The 18,500-nt window shown below is 51.8% G+C and overlaps 1 long non-coding RNA gene across 1 annotated transcript in view; it reads left to right on the forward strand.

The window, feature by feature from the left end:
• LOC146081262 (uncharacterized) overlaps nt 1-18,500 on the forward strand; it is a 73,526-nt gene that overhangs the window by 54,785 nt on the left and 241 nt on the right. The gene's annotated exons all lie outside the window — the stretch shown is intronic.

Consider the following 18,500-nt stretch of genomic DNA (forward strand, 5'->3'; position numbering starts at 1 on the left):
GACTTAAGGGATACCCAGCGACCTCTGCCCAACTGATCGGTCTCAGACCGGCGGAGCACACAAAGGACGACCCGTCCTGAAAGACCATGTCTTCGAACCGCACCTAAATCAGTGGCATTCTTGCTGGCCGCAACCAGCTCGCTGACCCTAAAGTCCCTAAAGAACGCAAAAGAGAACGCCACCCGAAAGAGTGACGTCTCTTCTGTGCTCTCCGCTACACTCTGAACACAGGCTACAATTTCCACCGCCTTTACAGCTCGCTGGACTTGTGGGAATCCGCTGTCATTGTCTGCACTCACGCTCGCCAATCAAAGCCCTCGCTAGCGCAAAGGCTTTGGTGGGGTCCCTTTCTCCGCGTAACTTAGCACAAAATATATCTCGGCTAATGCCGCAGCCATGGCAGATTGACAGGCCCGCGCCATAATGCCCACGCATGAAACAACAACGGTCATCAACCGACTTCCGCTGTTTCCCGGGGACTCCTAAAAAGGCCGCCCAGTCCTGCAGCGTGGCTGCATATGCCCTACGGGTGGAGGGGGCCAGGTAATCCTCTCACATCTGCTCCATGATCTGCCATACAGGACATTGACAAGTGAGCCCAAGGGGCGCAGCGCTCGGTACCAACTCGCGAAACTTTGCAAATTAGAACCGCGACAGAGCATCGGCTATGCCGTTGTCACCCCTATAACGTGCTGCGCCATAAAATGCATGTTGCCCTGCAAGCAGCGGAATACCAAATGTCCAAGCAAACGCTGTGTCAGTGGTGAAAAAAGGTGCATGGTTGTTAGTGTTGTGCACCCCTCCTAGGTTATGTCACCATAACCTACTGTCTGGCTTGCCAATCTATGAGCCCACCATCCCACCGCTACAACGATGGGAAAGAACTCGAATAGCAGCAAAATGGCAGTGAAACCACTCCCAATCCATGATTGAGGCCATGGGGCTGCGCGCCATTCGCCCTGAAAAAATGCCCCGAAACCCGTTGACCCCGGGGCCTGCGTAAATACTGAAGCCTGGCCATAGGCGAAGGCTCTGCGGTCTAAAGAAGCACCCCATTAAAGTCCACCAGAAATGGAGACCAGCGACCAGGTCATAGCGTATCTCCCGGGACAGCCTAACCATGGATGGGGAAACTCAGTCCCCGCTGTAGCCCCTTTCCGCTTGTGGCAAAACCCTCGCCCCTGGGGGCGGCCCAGCACTCAAAGCTAAGGGACCCCCAGTAATGACTGGACCTGCCTTAGATTGGCCTTCCTCTTGGCCCGGCTGCCCTGGATAGGGACCCGCAACTTGTAGACTCTGTCAGCCGGCTAGGCTACAGCCGCCGGCTGCAGGGCAAATCCCTAAGCCTAGGCAAGACATGACGCACGGTGAGCCCTTGGTCCTGGCGTCGGCCACTGATACCCATAAGTTAGGGTGTCACGGGAGGAGGCAGGAACGGACCCCATGTCCCACTTGGCCCTGAGTGCATAGTGCCAAAAAATTGTGGACCAACCTGGGTGCTTTATCAACAGCTGATAACGCACTTGCAACTTCATCAGTAATAGCATCGTTAGTGGATGCCCTGTGAGGGTAAGACAGGTGCTGGCTTAACCGGTATTTACCCGAAGCCTTCTTGGGTACTACTCCCAAAGGGCGAATAACACACGCTGGGCCATGGGTCAGCCGTGCACGGGCCAACCATTCTGCCCAGCGCTGCCTCGGCTCACACCTCACGTCTCACACCTCGGGGGCATACACCACTGATTTCAAATTCCTGCGAGGAACTACCCTTGCGTCATCGGGGATGGGCAAACTAAAACCGTAACTAAACCTTGTAACAACAACAGGGCCTCTTCCCTGTTAGTGTAGGCATGCATACGGGGTTCCAGCTCGAACAGGACTATGAAGATGTGCCTTACTTAGAGCTGGTGCTGGCGTCGCCAGCGGGGTGGCTTTACAGGTCTTAGCTGGGTGACTGGCCCCCAATTACAGCATTCGTGGTGAAAAGGCATTTTTCCCTCTATCACACTCTGTATCGTTGAAGGCAAAGCATTTGCCTTTAGCGGCTGGCTTGTACCCTTCTTGCCAGGGGGAAAATGGCTTCTCGGGATGTGACTCATAAGCAGCGTGGCCTTTACCCATGTCCCGCCACCATATGCTGACATGCTTAAGGCCCTCGGCCGTAACCTGTGTGCCGGTGTGGGTCAGACTAAGTTTCTCGTCCTAATCCCTCCGAGCCTTAACCTTGTAAGCTAGAAAAACCTGTGTACAAGGAACATGTACCGCCGAAGGTTGTTGCGCTTCTTGGGTCTAGGGTCAAAATTAGCCAGATGGAAACACTTAACCCAGTGGCGAAAACTCAGATACAAGTTTTCACCGGCACCTGCCGATTTCCTGGCCCTGCCGCAATAAGTAAACGTGAAAACATCCCCGAACTCCCTTTGGCTATTTTTCCCTTTGTGCCTTCATGAAGACCCCTGGACCCTGCAGTGTTACTGCGACTGACCATGTCAAAGGAAAGCTGGGACTCAGCGACGGATTTAGTCTTGCTAGCCCGCTTCCTCCCACCCCTGCTTGCTGTGCAACTGCGCGCGCTGCTAGCTAGGCAAACCTGCAGGGGCGTCTAATGGTTCCTGACTCCTCGCAGCGGCGGAGGAATGGCCTGCAGAATATTCAGGTATCAAACTCATCATGCTCACCATCACCCGGAAGGTCGACAGCATCCAGAGACCCGGCCTCATGCGGCGTCCCTGCTGCAGCTGCAGTTGCTTGCGTAATGTTCTCTCCAGAATGATGATCCACGTCCGCGGCTGCCCGCCGTGCAACTGATGAGACCTTGGAAGAAGCATGCCAAGTGGTTAGTGACTCACTTATGACCAGTGCAAAACCCAACCCCGCCCTGAAATTGTGAGGGGGCGGAGGTAGCACCATAACCAACTCTACTAGAAGGGGCCTGAGAGCTGGATGGGGACAAGCGGGGAAACCCGCCTGCCAGGTGGGAGCCGGGGGTGGCTGAATGGCATGCCCAGGGAATCTCGCTTAAGCCTGGGGGGAATATACAAACTCCACACAAACTCCACTCAGTGCTGCAAGGTAGTAATGCTAACCATTACACCATATATGCTGCCCTGGGCCTGCCCAATTCCGGCCGTAAGGTCCGTGAAACTGCCCCCCAGAACTCCCCGCAGGGAAAAACGTCTGACTGGGGCGGGTGGGTAGCTGTACCCGAAGTGCCTAAGGGACGGGTATTGGGTCTGAAGGTCCGTGGCAGGAAAATGGGCCCGGAACCTTGGTAATACCCAGATGGGTTACCTGTGCGGGCGTGCCGCCTTGTGGCGGTGCCCATGGCGCCCCCGGCCCTGAGGGGGGGGGTGTAAAATGTGGGGGTTGATAATAAATGGAGCCCCCCGCCATGGGAATATTGGCACTGGCAGCGCCCTGACCGGGTACAAGACCCCCCGAAAGAGGAACCCCCTTGACCCCGGAGGGGGAAGTTGTGGGAGGTGACGGTGTCCGGACGGATCCAGGGGAATGCAGGCGGCGGGGTTGCCCTAATCCCGCCCCTAGAGAAGGTAACCCATATGTGCCGGCTAATGGGGCCCTGTGATAGCGGTGATGAAAAAATGGCCAGCAGGGGGAGCCAGAGCTTCATGACCTGCGGCCAGCATGCCCTGGAGGGGATCCAGGCCGCCCTCATACCTGGGCGACCTGGCCCCCCCACTGTGTTTTTGGGATATCAGGCCCCCCACCCCTGGTGTGGGGGGTTGTGGCCCTGCCGCCGGAGCTGAGCTCCTGGGCGGCTCATGTGACCCCCCAGCCGCCGCTCGGACGCGTTTTTTTTCCCGCCGCGAGGGGGCTGGGGAGGGGGGCAGTAGGTGCAGTAATGTGGGGAGGCCCCCCCAGAGTAGCCGGGCGATCCGGGTGACCCGGGAGGAGGCATGCACCGCCCGGAAGTACCCGGATCAATCCAGCGGCGAGCAGGGGGTGATGCGTACAACGCGCACGCCGCTGACGATGTAGGGGGAGAAGAGGGGGAGCCCGTCCGGGGAGATGACCGCTCAGGATGGCGGTAACCACTGTGACAGGCTGTGGTGCCCGTCTGCCGCCACCTCGTGCTGCTGATGCAGACAGTGGCCGGGCAGACTCGGACAGCCAGCGGGGAGGGGAGGGAGGGGGGGGGGGCGATCTGAGGGAGCGGCGCATGGCTGCTGGGGCAATAAGAAGTTATTGTGAATTACTTAACTTTTGTTTTACTATCTCTTGCAGCTGCGCTCCGACCTTGACTCTGCACCGACTGCAATCCAGACTCAAGAGGAAGATGGATCACCTGACTACCTCTTATATACCTCCACCTAAGCTACCACCCCTTCTACACCTGATTGGCTACCCCATCTACACTGCACCTATATGGGTAAGTGACACTCTGATTTCTAGCTTTTGTCATACCATCCCAAACTGCACAGACTCTTATATTCCCTCATGCCTAGGCAGCCCTCGCTTTCTCATAACATTGTAACGCAGTATCTTGCCACGTCATGTAATCCTTTAACAATTGTGTGTATTGTTATCAAGGCTGAGGTTTAAGAAGCGTTTTCATTCTTTGTCACTTTATTGTTTGAAAAGTTGTGCTGTAACCATCTGAACTCTCTGACTTTGAAGTGATTAAGTTACTGCAGTACTATATATGTGTCACTTCTATTGACTGAAAGAAAAGAAAGCAGCACAGACAGACCGAGTCGGAGGCTGGTTCAATATCCATGTCTGCTATTTGTTATCTTAGACAAGTCACTTGCTTTCTGTGTGTCTGCACACACACTGCAGAGTTCTGTATGTGTAGGGGTTGCGCACTGCACTTCAGAATACCCAGAGGGGCATGGCGTCAGGCACTTGCTGTGAGTCATATGTCATTCCTAAGGATAAATGCAGGTAGAAATGTTTAGGCTGCTATGAGGCGCAGAACGGGAAAATGAGCTTGATGCATATTATCGGCGCTCTTGTGACAGTCTTCTCGCTACTCACTGTCACTTTCAGGGAGCCACTAGATTAGAATCTATGTGACAGCCAGAATGTTCATAACAAGGTAGCTCTATAAGTAGGTGAAAGTAATACTATCTGTAGCGTCAATTAGATAGATGTGATATCGCACACTGAGGTTAGCGTGTAAATCACTTGATTATAATAATATATAATATGATCAGTAGAGCCGCCACCACATCATGCAGTGTAAGGGACTGAGCAGAGCTGCGGCACATGCCCAGTGTACCAGCTTCTTCTACCACATTTACTGTATGTGTGGATATGAGCACTCAAACATAGCAATGGACCAGAGAGCAGCTGCCAGGAGGAAGAGACAGGAGCCTTATTTAAATGTTTGAAACAGCCTATACTATAGACCTGGGGTAGCCAACCCTAGTCCTCGAGAGCTACCAACAGTGCATGTTTTGCAGGTCTCCTCACAGAATCACAAGTGAGCTAATTAGCTCCATCTGTGGATCTTTTAAAATGTGTCAGTGATTAATGAGTGCAGCTGTGCAGCAGCTAGGTTGTCTGGAAAATGTGAACTGTTGGTAGCTCTGGAGGGCTAGGGTTGGCTACCACTGCTATAGACCATCCGTACTGGTAAATATTAATACTGTATTCCATACAGCATCCAGTGTATAAAAATACCAATATTCAGGGCTCTTATGGCTCTTCCAGACTCCTGTACTTACTCCAATGCGCTACAGAGTGGTAGATTTTGGATTAAACTCCCCATCAGGTATCCCCAGGTCCACACCTTCCATCTCACCATAAAATTAACCTAAACCTTAGCACTAACTTATCTAATAAAAAAGACACAGACACAAGTGCTGGCGTTTCAAAATGAATGTCAATTTATTTTGACAATTAAACTAACTATATATATAATGGTGGCGGCACCAAAGAACGGTCATTATAGGAAAGTGGGGTTAAAGATGTTACCATACACACCATCGCTGGTGATCGCTCTCCCCGGTCATCCACTCGTGCTAGTGGTGACCACCACCCCGGGCGGGAGCATGGCCGATGACCATCGATGTCAGGAGAGAGCGACACCCCACTATCTACACACACACACATCAAGATCTTACAAGGATGACCGTTCTTTACCGCCGCCGAAGAGAAAAGAAATAGGGAAGGGTGGGCGGGGCTTTTTCAGACAGAGGAAGAACTTCCTGTGAGTATGTTCCTTTTCTTCCCTGTCTATACTCCTCCCACAGCTCTGATAGGCCTTATGCCCATCCTATTAACATATCAGCTGACCTTCCAGCGTAACCTGGGGAACCATCAGGGGTTTATGCTCACTCAGTGCTTAATCAGCATTCGTGGTTCTTAAACTCCCCATCAGGTATCCCCAGGTCCACACCTTCCATCTCACCATAAAATTAACCTAAACCTTAGCACTAACTTATCTAATAAAAAAGACACAGACACAAGTGCTGGCGTTTCAAAATGAATGTCAATTTATTTTGACAATTAAACTAACTATATATATAATGGTGGCGGCACCAAAGAACGGTCATTATAGGAAAGTGGGGTTAAAGATGTTACCATACACACCATCGCTGGTGATCGCTCTCCCCGGTCATCCACTCGTGCTAGTGGTGACCACCACCCCGGGCGGGAGCATGGCCGATGACCATCGATGTCAGGAGAGAGCGACACCCCACTATCTACACACACACACATCAAGATCTTACAAGGATGACCGTTCTTTACCGCCAAAGCTAGGCCCTAAGCCGCAGCACCGCCACCAAGTAGGAAAAACGCTCAGCACTGTGTATCTAACCAACTAAAGACATCGCCCAAAAACAGAGCCACGCCCTCCGGGCTCAGATGAACACCATCGCTCCAATACAGCGCACTCCGCTGAAAGCTGATGGCGTCATGGCGAATAACACCCCCGCCATTGGTCAGCAGATACTTCTCAACTGCAGCGTTCACCGTCTTCCGGGAACGCTCCAGGCGGGGGCAGGACATCGCATTCCTTCACACTATCCTCGATATAATGGAGGACCACACCAACTTTCATGCAGGCAAATACAAAGAAATAAAATAGAGGTCCCGCACAATCACTGAGCGTAGCTCGAGAGCGGTCACCCGCCCTAAGTCATTGCCACCCAGGTGGAATATGATGACTCTCGGGACCCCAACATTTCTCAGGGCTCGAATCAGCCCAGCCTGCAGCCCTTTTCATAGCATACCTCTCTCTCACTCAGCCACCTAACCTCCCCAGCTTGACCAAACACGCGTACATCAGATACTATGTTTGCCCTGGAAGCCCAATAGACAAAGGAATGTCCAATCATCCAAATGGACTTAACGTCCTGTCGACCTGAAATATTTATAAAGAGGTTAGAAGGCTGTCGACAAGCTTGCATACCATGCATTCCCACGCTTGTTAGAGAGAGGAATGAGAAAAAACCGTGGCCGACCAGCTCTTGAGGCACAAAACACACCGTCTGGAGTAAACTAACAGGTACGCCATGCCAGATTGTAATTATAGCCGAATTGTGCCCCCAGACGGATGTGAAAACACACCTCAAGGCCCCCACTGTAAGTTGACGAGCGCTTATGCGTCCAGTCGACCATGGTGAAAAGTGACAGATAAAGCTGGCCGAATGTACCTCCGGAATGCTGCCGAGCGCCATCGACCCAGAGATTGAATCTCTGCGTCGGAGCGGCCCTCCGCAGCCGCCGAGGTAGCAGCCCCAATCCTAAAGGAATGAGACCCGAATTCCTTAGGATCGAGACCCGTGGCCTCCAGCGCCCGTCCCAAGACGTGACAGAATTGGTATTTGGTGAGCGGTGACCCATCCTCGTGCATCAGCCATGCGCCTGGAAGGTCCGGGCGCACCTGGGCGAAGGCCGAGACCAACGTCACAGGGCACGCCCTTTCCACCGTGCACGGGAGCAAGGACAGCCACCGCCCCCTCCCAGCCTGGTCCGTCTTAGATCGTCGCAGGTGACATAGCACCGAATCCACATGGACCACCAGGTCATCCACGGTCAGTGGTGAGGGCATTCGCTTTGACGGCGCCACCAGCAGTGTTCCCTCTAAGCTGTGCGCACGTGCGCGCGCACACAACTCGACGAGCGTGCGCACAGACATTACAACAGAGCGCACAAAGCAGCAGTGGTCCCTTTTTGCAGTTCTGGACTCAATTAATGTGTGTTTCACCCATTAACTACATTGTGTGCTGTGTTTTGAATGTTTAAATGTTTAATATCATTTTGAAGTAAAGTTAACACAAATGCAGAATGTCATTTTCCAGTTATATATAAGTGACACACAAAATTTTTAATTTCCGTCCAAAGTTGCACAGCCAAAATCTTTTGCCGCACACAGCCTTCGTAAAATTAGAGGGAACATTGGCCACCAGCTCCCCAAACCTGAAGGCACCATGATACGCCGTTGCATACGCCATTCGGAACAGCAGGACCTCATAGTCAGGCCAGCAAAATGTCCCTCAGGGCACCCAGCAAGGCTGGGAGCAATGTCAAATCAATTGGTCGCCTGCAGTCTGGGAGTGCCGGCGAGGCGCGCAGCCGTCCACGCAACGCACTGGGCACCAGAAAGGACCGGGACGGGTCCGCCCTACCATGCCGATACAAAAGAAAGGCACCCCTGCCAGCATCCTGCCAGCATCCTGCGTAATGAGGCAACAACGCCCCAAGGAGTACCAACTCCAGACAACGGCCACCATAGCCGCACCAGGTGTCTTACCTGCATGAGGGGCAGACAGCCTAAACTGTTCCCCCTCGTGCCATCCTTCCTGATGGCACCACAATGTCCCGGGCATGATAGCCCTCATGGCTAGCCCCTCCACTCCATGCTAATCATCTGAAGTGCCTGCCTCCGGCATGAGGCTCACCTCTGTGGACATGCCAGGGGTCCCAACAGCCGAGTTCCAGGAACAACCACCGGAGGAGGATCTGGCCCGCCCTGTGAGGCCTAAGTGGCAAACGGCCTGAGCTCCTGTGCCACTGGGGACACAATTACGGGCGCCACACTGAAGAGGCTGTAACCCCAGGCAGCTCATCAGGGCAGGCAAAATAACAAGGTTGGGAGCTGGCAGAGCCCCAGTAGGGGAAAGCCCAGACCTGCGGTCCATGAAGGAATTCACAAGGGGGGGGGGGGGGGGCCATAAACTGCTGTACTCTCTTACAGGCAGTAGGTGGCAGGGGCCCTACACCGCGCCAGCCCAACAAAGGGGAAGTATTTTCGGGAACTACCCGAGACCCCCTTTCAGCGCTGCCTTGAGGGACCAGCCCGGTCCTCCGCAGCCATCGTCGCCTGGCCGGTCCTGCAGAAGGCATGTCCCCGGGGATGGACAGAAGACTGGGGTCCCACAATAGGGGAAGGGGGGTGGCCGTCCCCGGTAGCCTGCACTACCAGCCCTACATCCCTGTCACACGTCACCCCGCAGGCCAGTCTAAAGGGAGAATATACAAGCATCTCACCGTTGGAGCCATGGTGGGAACCAAACCAATGCCATCGGTGCTGTGAGGCAGTGATGCTAACCATTCCACCATCTGTACTGCCGGGAATGCCAGAGGGGCGTGCAGTGATCGTGGCAGTAGCACCCCGCCCCCTGCCTCTAACGGCCTCACTATATAATATGGTGGTGCCCCTTATGGGAGTCGAAGCCTGCCCATGGCGTTAACCATCGCGCCAAGATGCTGTACCTCCCCAATGTCGGGGACTGGGCAGTGGCATCATCCCAGCGGCCCTGCCGCCCCCGGGGTAGTTGCGCCATGGGCACTAGCTCTGCCCAAACCCCCCGGGCTGCCAGGAGGTCCTGGCGCCATTGCCGCGGCCTACCCCTTAGTGATGGGAAATCTAGTTAATTTTTTTGACTAATTCATTACGATCTAGTTCACCCAAAAGATTAGCTCAGAAGACTACCATATATATATACTCGAGTATAAGCTCACTTTTCGATAACATTTTTAATGCCGAAAAAGCCCGTCTCGGCTTATACTCAAATGAGGGTCCCACTCGAGTCAATAAGCTTTCCCAGTATGTGATGTAGACTTAGGTGCTTAGTCTTATATTCGGGACGACCTCCACTCGAGCCTACCTACGGCAGTCCATCCGGCTCACTATACCATCAGAGACTGAGAGGAGTGATTAGAACTAGATGCACCAGACTAACTTATTACCCGCAGAGCAGGGGTTTTTATACTAGCTCATTGGAGGAGTAATATTCTCGTTAGGATGATCAGATGGGAATAATCTGATTTTTTAAACCTATTTTAGAAGCAGTGAATTATACAGCACCCTTATACCCCCTTCACACTGCGCTGAACGGAATATTGCCGTTGTTTCACAATTTAAACACGTTTAAGGCAAACAGAAAGTGCAGAGTTGATTTACCAGTGAAAGATGACCGATATTCCAAAACGGTCCTACACGTTTTAGGGCCATTGTTATGCAGTGAGAGTGGCTCGAAACGGTATTTAGCAGAAAACAAACATCAGACTACAGACCCGTCCCCTACCTACTGCCCTGAAACATGTTGAGGGGATCAAACGGGTTGATTGATGTGAATGGTATTCAAATGGCATTCAAAGCGGCCATCTACTGCAATGTCAAGGCTCAGACCTGTCTCGAAAACCGCCTTAAATACAGCTTGCGGAGCGTTTAGGCAGTGCGAAAGCGCACTATAGGGACCTATTCTTTGTTTAGCTCTGCCAAACTTATCCCCTTTTGGTTATTATTTCAACTTCCATAATATGCAATAAAATACCCAAATTCAGAGTAATATACTGTCACTAGTTTGCTTTAAAATACAGTATTTAACATGTCCCTTTTCCCCAATGTAACTGACTTTAGAGAGAGATAAAGTAAAGAGTTTGCAAAATATCCAGTCAGTTTCTGTCATTTATCTTCCACAGCCTAAATGTGACCGAAGCCGATCGGTTGCTAGGGGAAACTGCTCCACTTTATGTATTATGAAGGTTCATACCTATCCCTCTTTGTCCTGTAGAGTAAACAGAGCTACAGTATATAACATCCAATACATGATTGGGAGTGTAACTCGTGACCTAATATGAAGGCAGCATGGCAGTGCAAACTATGGCTCAGCTCCATACATGTGCCTGAGCAAGGCAGTACCACACATGGCCGCCCAGAGGCACTGTACAGCCACATTATGGCTGTATGAGTCCGAGATTAGTCCAGGGATCTGTAGGAAGGGAACTAACTGAACTACTGAACTATTTACATGACTCACGAGTCACCAGTAGATCCGCAGAGTCTAGACCATGTCTGAGCTCAGCCGTGCCCCTTGTGGCAGCAATCATGCACTGCCTCCTATGCACTGCATGAGAGCTGAATAACATGGCTGCTGCGGAACACCTACCCAGATCCCAGCAGAGATTTTGCACAGCAGTATGCTCAGGCCCCTAGGGGTGCCAGCGGGGGCTGCTGGCACCATCTGGGCCCTATTCGGCCCCTGACCTCCTCCCCTGGCTCGCCCACGGCCTCTACCCGGTCTATTAAGGTGGGAGAGGGGGCTCCGGAGGGGAGACCCCCTTGGGTCAGCCTGGAAGCCAGGATGGGACTGGATGAGGGGCAGAAGCTGGGCAAGGCCCTAGGATCATGGGGCTGAGTGGAGGTGGGCTGTCTCACTGGCGCGAATCCGCCTCTGGCGCTGGACCAGGCGGAAGGCCGCGATCCAGGCCTAGCGGCCGCGCCAGCGTTTATGCGGGGGCCTAGCCCTCTTCCGCGTACTTGTGCGGCACGGGCTCTACCCCTGCCCGACCCCCCCTGGCCGCCGCGACCCCTGCCGCGCGTGCCGCGGCCTGCGTCTCCACTACGCGAGGTCCGGCGCCGGGCCGCGTCATCGGCCGGCGCCGCGACCATCGCGCTATGACGCGCGGGCGGCGCAGGAGCCGCAGGACCCCGCCGCGATCCCCTCCGGTCCCCACTGGAACCACCAGGGACCGCGCCGCTAGGCCCCGCAGCCTCCCAATCCGCCTCCGCAAGGCGGGCGGGCGGGCGGGTCGTCCTACGCGGCCGGTAGGCCATGGCTCCAACAGTCAGAGAGGGACAGTTGATAATAGAGGGACAGATCTATGAAGAGGAGACAGAAGAGGAAAGAGCAGAATGTAAAGATAAGAAAGCTTGCACAGAAAAAACAGAATTTTGATTGCTGCAAAGCAGCGCTTGCCTGATCCAGCTACAGCTTTTTCAGACAGAGGAAGAACTTCCTGTGAGTATGTTCCTTTTCTTCCCTGTCTATACTCCTCCCACAGCTCTGATAGGCCTTATGCCCATCCTATTAACATATCAGCTGACCTTCCAGCGTAACCTGGGGAACCATCAGGGGTTTATGCTCACTCAGTGCTTAATCAGCATTCGTGGTTCTTACATTTGGAAACCTCCCCTCTAAAAATCCTGCGTTTGCCACTGCGTCTGAGGGAACTTCCCGACAGTCGGAATCCTGGCTGTTTTCGCCGGCTTCTGACACTGATTCGACTGTTGGTATTCAATGTAGTGCATAGAGGGACTGTGTTCCATCTCCTCAGTCACTCAGTGCAGCCAGTCAGATCATGGTAGGAGCGGCGCCGGGTTATGGAAGGAGCGGCGCCAGGTCACAGGGGAACACAGGAAAATGAGCCTCATTTCACGGGAGGAGCGGCACCGTTTAATAGGAGTAGCAGTGGTGTTGTGTATGGGGAGAAGTGGTGCTGGGTCACAGTACAAGCGGTGCCTTGTACAGAGAGGAGTAGCGCCATATACAGGCAGTAGTGGTGTCGCATACAGGGAGTAGCTGTGCCGGGTCACAGGAGGAGCAGCACTGTGTTCGAGGAGTAGCGGCGCAGCCACACAGGGTCACGGGAGATGCGGCGCCCCGGTCACAGGGAGGAGCTGATGGTAGTCGCTCCATCCTGCATGCTCCTCAGGAGCAGGTAAACGGGACAATGGGAGACAATGAAGGAGTGCCCCCTGTAAGCCTGGAGCCCGGCGGCAGCAGACTCCTTTTTCTCTGGGAATTCCTCCCCTGTGTGTAGTTCAACAACAGCTGGAGGGCCAAAGGTTCCCCACTCTGCATTAGATGCTACACACTTATCGTATACAGTATAAAATAGATTTACTGTAGCATAGAAAAGCAAAAACTGTATCCAGGGGATGCTATCTTAGCTGCTGCATTTTAGGAGTGTGTGAGAACTTCTCAACAAATAGAACGAGTAAAGAATGGGTGAACAGCGCTGGGTTTCACTGCGTGAATTAAAAAATATACACGTACAGTATATCTTTATACATCTTATTTAATGAAGACAAATTAAAAGGTAACAATACAAGCAACAATTGGCAAAATAAAACAATTGCAATCAAAAATTAAAACATGGATACAGCATGTATCAGTAAATTTGAGTTCCTGGGATGTTGGCATAGGTTAGAAAGTATAACACACCCTTTTGTTGGACTTGGGGGTTTGGTCTGAGTTCGATCAATTGTGCAGATAGGGCTCCTTAGATGTTGGAGGAGCAAGGTGCATGAGTGCAAATGTAGACAAAGTTCCGGTATAATGCCCAGTTGGGGTGGGATAATTATCCTGTTTGGTTGATCAGATCCATCTGGAACAATCTGTATAATTGGCAAGTGGTTCTCACAGGGCTGGATAACGTAGACAGCAGAGTTTGCAACCACAGTGGCTTTGGTGCTGGTCCGGAACAATCGTAAATGGGCATGAATGACATAACATTTTTTTTCAAGATATCCAAATTGAACGGCCCGCGGTACCATGCATTGCCGTTCATCGTGTGTAGTATACATAATAAACAATATTTTGACCATTATCGTTCAGATGGGTCAAAATGAACGATATTGGATGAAAAATTGTACCGTGTGTACGCACCTTAAAACCTTTTCTAAACATAAATTGAAGTTTTTATTTATTTATTTATTTACAGTTTCTTATATAGCGCAGCAGATTCCGTTGCGCTTTACAATAGTAGACAGTGATAAAACAAACTGGGTAACAACAGACAGACTTGGAGGTAGGAGAGCCCTGCTGCAAGCTTACAATCTATAGGGACATAGGAGGGAAACACAAGGACAGGCATCAGTAATACAGTAGCATAGCAGTCCCACCAAGTTACAAGTCCAGAAGGGAAGCTATATAATACATAAGTGCCTCAGAGGGTAATGCGTGTAGAACTTAAATATGATAGGCTTGCCTGAAGAGGTGAGTTTTCAAGGAACGCTTGAAAGTTTGGAGGCTAGTGGAGAGTCTTATTGTGCGTGGAAGGGCATTCCATAGGATGGGAGCAGCCCGATGAAAGTCCTGTAATAGTGAATGGGAGCTAGTGATCCGTGCAGAAGAGAGACGCAGATCTTGTGCAGAGCGTAGTGATCGAGATGGGAGATATGTGATAAGTAAGGAGATATATACTGGTGCAGTATGGCTAATAGCTTTATATGCGAGTAGAAGTGTTTTATATTGAATATGGTAAGATACAGGCAACCAATGCAGGGACTGGCAGAGCGGATTAGCAGATGATGGGCATCTTGCTAGGAAGATCAGCCTAGCAGCAGCATTTACAATGGATTGTAGTGGTGAGAGTCTGTTCTTGGGAAGACCAGTTAGGAGACTATTGCAATAATCAATGCGGGATATAAAAGTTTTAAGAGTGGAATGGCAATACTCTATTACAGGGGTCTTCAACCTGTCAAGCCCGCGGAGTTGTTTTTGGTGGCCCGCCAGTGAATTGCATTTATTTAATTAAATGCCGTGCTGATTAAAAAAAAAAAATACTTCCGCGCGCTGTCCCCTTAAAATCCTTCCGCGCGCTGTCCCCTTAGCAGTGGGACGCGGCGGAGGTGGATGTGCTGGCTGGGGCGGGCGGGACTGTGCGCGAACATGCGCATTGTGTACTTCCTGATGCCGCGCACCCGTCCCGCCCGTGCCCTTTCAGACAGCCGGGAGACTGGAGTGAGTATGACAACCGCCGGCAGCCGTGAACCTGTCCCTGCCTGCTCCTTGGCTGTTAAGACAGCCGACGCCGCCAGCAGCAGCCCTCTGAAGGAGACCTCTGCAAGGGACACTAAGGCAAGTGTCTCAGGAGAGGGTGATGCCGGCTAGCTACCGCGGTGCTGACATGGGGGGAGGGGGGCTGGCAGTGCAATGTGGCCCTGTGTATGGGGAGGGTGCTGACTATGGGGGAGGGGGCTGGCAGTGCAATGTGGCCCTGTGTATGGGGAGGGTGCTGACTATGGGGGAGGGGGGCTGGCAGTGCAATGTGGTGCTGACTAAGGGAGGGCTGGCATGCTGCGCAATGCAGTGCTGACTATGGAGGAATATACTAGGGCATTTTGTGAGGGACACTACTGGTGGCATTTTATGAGGGACACTACAGGTGGCATTTTGTGAGAGGCACTGCTGGGGGCATCATATGCATAAGCAGGAGTATTGGGGGCCTTATAGTGCAAGGTGCAATGGGCATCATGGTGTGAGGCATAATGTGCAATGGGTGTCACGGTGTGTGGCATAATGTGTAATGGGCATCATGGTGTGTGGCATATTGTGCAATGGGCATCACGGTGTGTGGCATAATGTGTAATGGGCATCATGGTGTGTGGCATAATGTGTAATGGGCATCATGGTGTAATGGGCCTTCATGTTTATATGTCACTGTGCGGCCTTTAGACAGCCAACTTAAGCGTGGAAGGACAACAACCATTTCTGCGGTAACCAATGTCTGGTCATGCAGGTTGCAAAAGTGAGATGTCAGGTAATTTTTTTCCTGCTAGTTCACACTCTTATAATTAGACCACGCCCCTTATAATTAGACCACACCTCTTTTTGGGAGCACGCGCCTGTGGCGCGCGCAATTTCTTAAATACCAAATTATGTATGGGGGGCTGCATTTTTATTCTGTTCACACTGGGACCCTAATTGTTTAGAAATAGCCCTGGTGCAGACTATATATTGGGGGCAGGGTTTATCTGTATGGGCAGCTGTGCCAACTATCTATTAAGAGCTGTGCTAAATACCACAGTAGAGATTAGTGGCCCTCGGGCTTCGTTGAATTTTTTAATGTGGCCCACACTGTCTTAAAGGTTGAAGACCCCTGCTCTATTACATTTCACTTTCTTACAGCGCTGCAATGGTAAGTCAGACCAACACTAAACAATGTTTTTTTATGTTTCATGTATGAAGATTACACTTTTGAGTTCACTAGTCCCTGAACTACACTGCTGATGTTGTAATAGAATATGGGAGCCCATAATGTCACAATGTCAATGATGGACCGGTGGATAAAAATTATTAATATATTATGTGTGTGTGTGTGTGTATATCTTAGCATTACAAAATGTAATAGCAAAGTTGTCCCAGGATCTATCACATTAATTGGGGCATAGGACGAAATGACTTACTTGATGTAACTGTTTACAAGGACAAAGGCCAGCGCTGATGTTTTTTCACCTTCTCAGAAACAAACGCCCTGGTTTATTGTAGCATTTTTCATTTTAGACGTTACAGAAATAACAAACATGAGCTAAGCATACCTCGGGTGTCCCTGAAACCGCCAAATAGGATCTCATAAATTTAGTGTGAACAGACATCAGCACGGTGTGCTACAAGCCGTCTCGCACAAACTGCAACACTTACAAATACAGTGAAGAGCAGTGAGGATTTTCGGGGCAGTGGCGTAACTATGAATTTTGCTCCCCCCTGCCAAAAAGTTTGTGGCACCCCCCCCCCTCCAGGCTCCTCTCCAGCATGTTTCACCAGCGTGTGAGGTGATGACGTCACACGCATAGCGGAGAAGCTGAAGCAGGATAGAGGAAGAGAGACCAGCAGACACTGCTGCTTCCATTGGCTCCGACGCATCCCAGGCCCCCCTAGCACGCCCATCGGCCCGCCCATCCTGTACAGAGTAGCCAATAGGCGGCTCTGTGTACAGTCAATTGAATCAGAAGGGAGGATTTGTCATCTTTGCCATGGCCGCACCCGCGCTGTGGCTGACTCGCCTCCGGTGCTCAGTCAGTGGGCAGCGGCAGGCAGCAGCATGTCAGTGCGTTCAGGGCAGCCGAGAGGGGGGGGGGGGTACTAATAACCCAGGCCCAGGCTTGCTGGAGGGGCCCCGCAGGGGCCCTGATCTGACCCCTCCCATCCCCCTCCATCCCTCCTGGCAGCAGCAGCAGCAGCACACATACAGCACTGACAGCGTGAGGACTCATGCTAAGCCTGCTGTCAGCACAGCACATGCTGTAGGTGTGTGTTGCTGCTGCTGAGTTTAGAGTTTTCTTTCACCCCCTCTAAACATTTTGGGGTGTGGCCTAAACGTAGGAGATGGCCATACCTCCCACACTTAGGCCACGCCCCCAAATGTTACCGGGGCCCGGCATTCCTCTCGGCTGCCCTGAGTGCGTCGAGCGGGTGCCGGCGCCCACACAGAACCTGCTCCCGCTTGTTCCCCCAAGCGGCTGCTGGGGCTGCCTTACAGTAGTTACGCCACTGTTTCGGGGTTATTCAGACCTGATCATGTCTCTGCTAATTTGCAGAGCCCTTATGTCACAGGACTTCTGCTCAAATGTTGGGCACGCCTGCGTTTAGCCTGACTCTCCCAAAAAACAGCCTGTTATAGGGGCGGATCCGGAAAAAAATGACAGGGGGCACCATGAGAAGGGGGAGGGGTTACTTGCATGTACACACCTGGGAAATGGGTATGACTTCACAACAAGGGTGTGGCCTTAAACGGAATAACAAATACTTATGACGGTGATGTCTTGGAGAAGCTTAGAGTAACAGGACAGGGGAGAGGGTGATGGGGAGATAGTGTTACAAGGGAAAAGCTGAGGCAGTGGGAGATGGAGAGGTAGAGGGTGATGGGATCAGTGGGTGACAGGATGATAGGACAGAGAAGTGACAGGGAGAGATAGTGGCAGTAGGTGACCATAACGTACTATCGCACTACCTCACTCCATTTTGGAAGCCGGCCTAGAATTATAGGAATTAGCACAGTTTTCATAGAAAGCAGACGGAATGTTTCTCAGCAGTGTTAAGGAGGCCACACACGCACCGATGCGGGCGGTGCGATGCTGTACGATGGGGTGCGCGCTCCCGCGGCACCTCATCGTACAGTACAAAAAGTATGTGCTGCACATACTTTTTGTACTAGCTTTTTCTAGCACAGCATCGCATCGCATGCACATCATATGCACAAGGCATACGATGCGATGCTGTGTGTGCTAGTTAAGCCCACAACGCACGCCGGAATCGGTGCGTGTGTGGGCTGCATTAGACATTGGCAAAAGTTAGACATGCATTAGTTAGACATTGACATAAGTTAGACTTTCCCTTAGTTAGACACTGACAAAAGTTAGACTTTCCCTTAGTTAGACACTGACGAAAGTTAGACTTTCCCTTAGTTAGATATTGACAAAAGTTAGGCATGCATTAGTTTCACAGTGACAAAAGTTAGACATGACAATGGTCTACCCATGCATGCAACCACATTCACTTTTAAAAATTCCAACCTAC

Source organism: Crinia signifera, chromosome 5 (genome assembly GCF_055691185.1).
Source record: "Crinia signifera chromosome 5, ASM5569118v1, whole genome shotgun sequence".
NCBI lineage: Eukaryota > Metazoa > Chordata > Amphibia > Anura > Myobatrachidae > Crinia > Crinia signifera.